Source organism: Leucoraja erinacea, chromosome 4 (genome assembly GCF_028641065.1).
Source record: "Leucoraja erinacea ecotype New England chromosome 4, Leri_hhj_1, whole genome shotgun sequence".
Taxonomy (NCBI): domain Eukaryota; kingdom Metazoa; phylum Chordata; class Chondrichthyes; order Rajiformes; family Rajidae; genus Leucoraja; species Leucoraja erinaceus.
The window spans coordinates 4024766-4032265 of NC_073380.1; positions in this window are offsets into that span (position 1 = coordinate 4024766).

Genomic DNA, 7500 nt, shown 5'->3' on the forward strand with positions numbered 1-7500 from the left:
GGACAGTGGATTGTCTGATTTTAGGAAACAAACCTTTACCAACCCTCTCCCCTTTTGCATGCAAAGACTGGTCTGCCCCAACAGCTGCTGACAACCTTCCACCGCTGCACCACAGAGAGCATCTTAACATATGGCATCTCTGTGTGGTATCTCAGCTGCACGGAGGTGGAGAGGAGAGCTCTTCAGCGCGTCGTCCACAGAGTGCAGAAGATAATAGTAAGATTAAAAGAGAACTTACCAGTTTGAAGTTTGATCTGTATTTTATGAGGAGTTACGATGAGGGATTACGTGAAGAGCCCGCTCAGCACGCATGCGCGACATACTTCAAAGCAGCGGTGTGGAATCACAGATAGACACAGTTATTGAAATAAACATAGTAAAGAAAAGGAGAGCTTAGTTACCAGTTTGATCCATATTATTGAGGGTGGGCACGGAATCCCTCATCGTAACTCCTCATAAAATACAGATCAAACCTCAAACTGGTAAGTTGTCGTTTAATCTTACTATTTTACTTCGGAGTCACGTGAGTGACTACATGAAGATTTTAAAGCTCTGTGATTTCAAACCGTGTAACATTTCATACTTCACTCACTGCCGAAGTCATTCGAGAGAAGAAGTATGTTATCGTAATCAACCATGAATCTGTTTGTAAAAACAATAATGGTGTTATTAACAATAACAAGACAAATGCTCCCCCGGGCTAAATTATATATTTGCAGATTCTAATATTATTTCTGCAACCGATACAGGTTCTGCCAGCGGCGTGTTACAAAGTTTGGAACGTATATCCGCTGTAACCAGGATGTGGTCCATAGGCACGTCCATCCTCTTAGTCACTGACGTGGAAGCTGCCCTGGTGGAATAAGATTTATACACATTAGTATTTACTCCAGAAACTCCCAGTACCTGCTTGAGCCACTAGAGATGGTTTAGCTCGTCACCCGACCATGAGGTTTCTTGCGACTGACCCATAAGGCTTTTTCCTCTCCCTCGGGTATTTCTTATTGTATCAATGTAGTTCATTAAGTGGGTCATGACACATAACCGTGGTTCAGGTGGGTATGCCCGGAATTCCATGACTGGACCTGATGATCCTAGTCTGCTCTGTTTGGCCAGCCCCTGAATGGAAAATGTGACACTGTCTGGTGTTATCACCATGTTGTCCAATCGCAGTAGATGGAAGAACTGGGTCTTTGTGCTGAGGTAAGGCCGTCAGCATATCCATCTTCAGGGTAGGCTGTTCCAGGGTGAGGGGCCTGGCTGGTGATCATCCCCTCAGGTACGTCAGGACCTCACTGACTTCCCAATTTGGGTGTACCTAGGTCTGGGGAATGGGAATTGAATATATCTCTCCTGAATCTGATCACCAGTGGGTGGTACCCTTGCCCTGTTGCCGTGGTGCCTGAGTTGAGTAGGCTGACAGAGTACTTCTGGCTATATTGATGGCGCAGTAGCTGAGTCCTTCATTGTGGTGAAGGCCTGCCAGGAACTCCAGTACAGGTTTTGTTGTAGTTGAATGTGTAGTTCCTGAGTTTGAGCAGTTTCTTCCAAGGTATGTTCACTAGTGGATATGCGTAGAAAGAAGGGGAGAACATAGAGATTAGTTCCCCCCCCCATCTCAATACGCGGAAATGTATCCATGTCGCTGCCTCGTGTTGGTTTCATGCGACATACATTGGTACGTGGCGATTCAATTGGAACATAAGGTAATCGATATCTGGTGTCCATATTGCTTTGTAATCGCAGCAAATACTTTTGGTTTAAATGTTCGTTTACACTATTTAGCTCACCTGATAGGTAAGTTACTGATGGTCAAACATGTTTGACGACATACGGTTACCAATTGTTAAATAAATTGTCACATAATATCGATTTTATTTCGCCCAAGTGGTTTGGTATATGCCACCACTGCGATGTTGTTAAATTATAAACGAACATGTAAAATGGTGCACTACTGAGCAATATGCTTGCCCAATAGTAAGTACATTTTTATTTATATAGCACGTTTGAAGTCAACTGGCATTGACACCAAAGTGCTTTACAAAAATAGATAATACGTTTGTATACCATAGAAAAAGGTTAACAAATAAAGAAAATGGACTCAACACATATAGAGTTCTACACAAACGTCCTCCCCACAGCAGAATCAAATTTCCACTGTGGGGAAAGGCACCAGAATGTTAAGTCCTCTTCCTCTGAAAACCCCCGAGGTCGGCCCATTTGTGGCTTTGCAGCCAGTCCGATGAATATACTCAATAGTACATACTCAATATTTCTAACTAGGTTTAATGCCCAGTGTCTATAGTGATGACAACTCCAGATTAGTCCATTTGCCACCATATTCTAGGTATGGGATATAGTTTGAACACTAGTATCTCAGCTCATTGGAAAGGTACAATGTTCAGTAGCTGGTAATGCTGCTACTATCCCAATTACTTTTGCCACGTAGTTGATAGGTGGTTAAATGTTACCATAACTGATAGCATTAATGAATACCAGATAGACAATGTTGTGGATGGGGACAACGTAAATATCTGGATAATATGACAGAGCCCAGGCTAAAATAAGTTAGTAGCTAATGCAGCTGATATAGCTATTCCAAGGATAGTCTGTCGTTAATATATAGACATGCCATGACGAAATGTTCCTTAAGTGTCAGGGCTGGTTTGAAATTCTGGAATAGCTTTGGCTCATATAAGCCAATTCAATAATAAGTCAACGCAAGTCAAGTCAAGTCAAGTTTATTTGTCACATACACATGCGAGATGTGCAGTGAATGAAAAGTGGCAATGCTCGCCATGGTTGCCCCATCCAGGTAAATTGTGGTATATCCGAAATCTTATATAATAGGGTACTGAATAGTATGCATCTTTAAAGTCGATGTCTACCATAAAGTAACCTTGGAATCCATGGTAGTAGTTACAAATTCCATAAGTGGGTATACCTGGTGAAATACTCAAGTGGTTAATCAACGATGGTGCGACATTCACCATCTTGGGGTTTTTTGGTACCAAAGGCTCATATGAGATTTCTTATGGCCCCTGGTGTATCTTTCCCAGTAGCTAGACCCTCATGTTTTTTAGTGGGAGAGTAGACCCTTTGGGGTGCAAGCTGAACTGGTGGCAAGATATTAATTCTATTCCCCTTGAATATTTTTTGGTATATAACTACCAAGAGTGATAGCTTCCCAACCAGATGTGATCCCCTCCCCCCTGTTAGTACAAACCCTTCACCTTTATGTGATGGTAGGAACAATACTTATCTGTCTTCACTGTTGTTTAGTGGTGTGTTCATTTCATCGGTTTCTGGTTCCTTGTCTGTAGGGATGGTATTGTTGGGGGTGGCGCATTTTCCATGGGGCCCGCTCTGGACCCTGGCCTGAAAGGGCTTACTGGGGGTTGGCATGCGGCCCCGAGCTTTCACCAGTACTCTTAAGTAGATGCCCCTGGTGGACGCGTAGAGGTACTGCTGTCTGGTTTTGTACGGTGCTCATTCCAGGCCCTGCCCTCTTGATGCCGAATTTTTGGATACTTCGTCCAGTTTCTTAGGCTTGGTTTGATAACTTAGCCAGATAGCAGGATCTGTGGTTGTGAGGTCGGCGTTCTCACAGTCCTGTGAATTTTTTAAGCTGAGGGCAGGTTTTATAACTTCCTGAGAAGTTGCGGAGCATCTGTGAACAGTAGGGTCAGGTGTTTTGCCATACTACCCTGTCCCTCTGGAAAGGGCATGCGAAAATGATAGCCGACTTCAGGGGTATCAAATGCAATTTAAGATATTTGTTTTTTTTTTTTAATGCTATGCTCAATGTACCCCCAATAATGGTGGGCACTTTGAGTAAATGCAATTTAGGGGAGACGTGATGAAACCAACGCCTCATGACTACCTGTCTTGGAGAGGTTTTTTTTTGTTGAAAAGAACAGGTAGTAAGCTGGCCGTCAGTTGAGACTGAAAAGCGATCTCACTAGTGGTGGAGCCACATAGCGGCCACACCCAGCAGCTCTTCCTGATCCTGTACCTCAAGCATACTCCTGATGTGGTTCAGCCAGTGACCCCTCTTGTTATGCTCCCTTGGCGAGCTTGCCCCTGCTCCCGAGGCAAGTCTCGCTGGAGTTTTTGGCTCCATGACCTTACTCTAGGCTTGGAGAACAGACACTTACTTGCTCTCGTTTGAAGTGCCGATTCCATCTTCCGTGTCTGTCTCCAGCCCGAGGTTTGGTTGCTGACTTTGCTCTAGAGGCTGCCTGGCGTTTTCGGGCGGCATTTCAGCGGTTCTCGGGCGGCGAGTCTCCTTGTCGGGAGTATGCAGGGGTTACCGGCCAGTTTTGAATTTCCCTCCAGTCCGCTGCTGTTGGTCAGACAGTTGTTAGCGGACTGGGCATCAGCACAGCACCCGTGTCTGTGGACCGCAGCGTGTGCGGTCCCATTGCCGCCTCTCCCCCCTCCCCCTCCTTCCCTGGAGTCGAACGGGGGCCGCTTCCCTCTGTTCTGCTTTGCTGTCTCCCGTTTCCCCTGGAGCACCAAAGAGAGGCAAAGTTGCTAGTCTAACCTGTAGGTAAGTACTTACCTAACGGTCCGTTCCTTCAGGCTTGTAGCGGGGGCGCCCGTACTCCCGTTCGTCGCTGTTGTATCTGCGTGAACGCAATGTCGCGAATGCGTGCTGGACGGGTTCTTCACGTAGTCACTCACGTGACTCCGAAGTAAAATTGGGACACAGCTACCAGCCTTGGAGGGCATCTACCACACACGGTGCCTCAGGAAAGCCATCAGCATCCATAAAGACTCCTCACACCCTTGTAATAGTCTGTTTGAACTCCTACCTTCCGGCAGGTGTTACAAGGCCTTCCACACCCGCACCTCCAGACTCAGGAATAGCTCATCCCCAGAGCTATCGCTGCTCTGACCCGGCCCTGCAGAGTGCCCCCCCCCCCCCCCCCCCCCCCCCCCCACCCTGAACTGTCTCCCTCAGATGGTCACGTTGCACATCGGCCCGGCACAAACACATTTGCACTTTAGACTGTTTTACTGTTTTACTGTTTTTTATAAATCATGTTTCTTTGGGTATCTAAATTTTATTGGTTGTTGAAGTTATGACATTGGATGGAAGCTGCATACACAAATCTCGTTGCGCATATGTGCAATGACAATAAAATATTATTATTATTATTATTATTATTATTATTATTCACATTGATGCTAGATGCCCCACGTCACAGATTTGCCTTGTTACTGGACATCCATCACTGACTGAGCGACTACATTTATGGAGGCAGTAACTGCGGTCGATGGTTCCCACCATAGAGACCGGCCCATTGTTGGTCATCGATCCCACTCAGGAAACTGTCTGAAGCAATTAGTTCCCAATCGCAGTGTTCATCTCTTGTACCATGGCTGCACCTCCCCAAACACAACAGGAACCCCCATGATAGACACAGAGCGCTGGAGTAACTCAGCGGGACAGACAACATCTCTGGAGAGAAGCAGTGGGTGACGTTTCGGGTGGAGACCCTTATTCAGACTGCATGGAATCCCCATTACTTTAGCCTGTTGGTTTATCAGTGCTGGACGTTTACTCTAACAAGGGCTCACCACTTGTTCTCTATGGAACATGAGTGTGTACACAACTAACCCACTGCTGCATCTATTACCCCAGCGCTTTTACCAAAATGCATGATTCCTCACTGGCTGTGATCCCATGTTTGCCACCCTCAACATGCCTGACAACGCTCTCCCCAATATCCCTCCACACCTCCCCCTCCCAGTCCAATCCTGCAATTATACCAAATATATTCTGGATTAACCTGCTGCTATTCTGGTCCATCAGGCAGTCTTAATTACATTTTAAATCTGTGGAATTCTCTGCCACAGAAGGCAGATGTATTCAAGAGAGAGTTAGATTTAGCTCTTGGGGCTAACGGAATCAAGGGATATGAGGAGAAAGCTGGAACGGGGTACTGATTCTGGATGATCAGTCAAGTCAAGTCAAGTCAAGTCAAGTCAAGTCAAGTCAAGTTTATTTGTCACATACACATACGAGATGTGCAGTGAAATGAAAGTGGCAATGCTCGCGGACTTTTGTGCAAAAGACAAACGACAAAACAACCAAACAAATTATAAACACAATCATAACACACATATTCTTTTACATAATAAATAATGGAAGGAAAAACGTTCTGTAGAGTTAGTCCCTGGTGAGATAGGCGTTTACAGTCCGAATTGCCTCTGGGAAGAAACTCCTTCTCATGATCATATTGAATGGTGGTGCTGGCTCGAAGGGCCGAATGGCCTACTCCTGCGCCTATTGTCTATTGTCTATGTTGGCACCAATACTGTGTCCGGGGTGAGTGGAGGTGGTCACACATTGGAATCAATGCTGTGTCCGGGGTGAGTGGAGGTGGTCACAAATTGGCATCAATACTGTGTCCAGGATCAGATTGTACTTCATTCCACTGTAATCATGGTTCAGCTCTGGGGACGATGAAGAGAAGATGAGTTATGTCAGTTCCTGTTACCAAAGGATCAAGTTATGAAAGTTATTAAGTTTTCCCTTTGAGAATAAGGAAGATTCAAACAAGAGGACATGACTTCAGAATTAAGGGACAGAAGTTTAGGGGTAATATGAGGGGGAACTTCTTTACGCAGAGAGTGGTAGCGGTGTGGAATGAGCTTCCAGTGGAAGTGGTGGAGGCAGGTTCATTGGTATCATTTAAAAATAAATTGGATAGGCAAATGGATGAGAAGGGAATGGAGGGTTATGGTATGAGTGCAGGCAGGTGGGACTAAGGGAAAAAAAATTTGTTCGGCACGGACTTGTAGGGCCGAGATGGCCTGTTTCCGTGCTGTGATTGTTATATGGTTATATGGTGAAGAACTGTGGAAAGGCAGTAAGTGACGAGAAGCTTGGTGATGATGAGGCAAGCGGTGGCAGATGTTTCTTGCCTGAATCAGACTGAGCAGCGGAATCGCAAGCACTGGGATTATTTAATTCACAATCATTACTTTAGTCGGTTCAGTCTAGTTTATTGTCACGTGTATCGAGGTACAGTGAAAAGCTTTTGTTGCGTGCTATCCAGTCAGCGGAAAGACAATACACGATTACAATCGAGCCGTCCACAGTGTACAGATACATGTAGGGAATAACGTTTAGTGCAAGGTAAAGCCAGCACAGTCAGATCAAGGATAGTCCGAGGGTCACCAGAGGGAATCTTTTCAGAACTTCTTGTAGACAAAGAAGTGCCGGTATTCAAGATTAATAAACACATGTGACTGTAAAACAGAATACTGACGTTGAACTCTTTAGACATGCTGATTGGTGTCACGTCACAAGCAAAGGTCTGGTATCTGGTTACAATTAAGGTCTGTGTCGGGTGACCCAGTGCTGGATGTGTGAGGCTCGTTAGGCATTCCTGAGTTATAGTCCAGTTGCAGAGTTTGTGAAACACTATTATAAATCATCTGAACATTGAAATCAGTTGAGAGTGTGGAACTAAGCCGCTTGCTAAT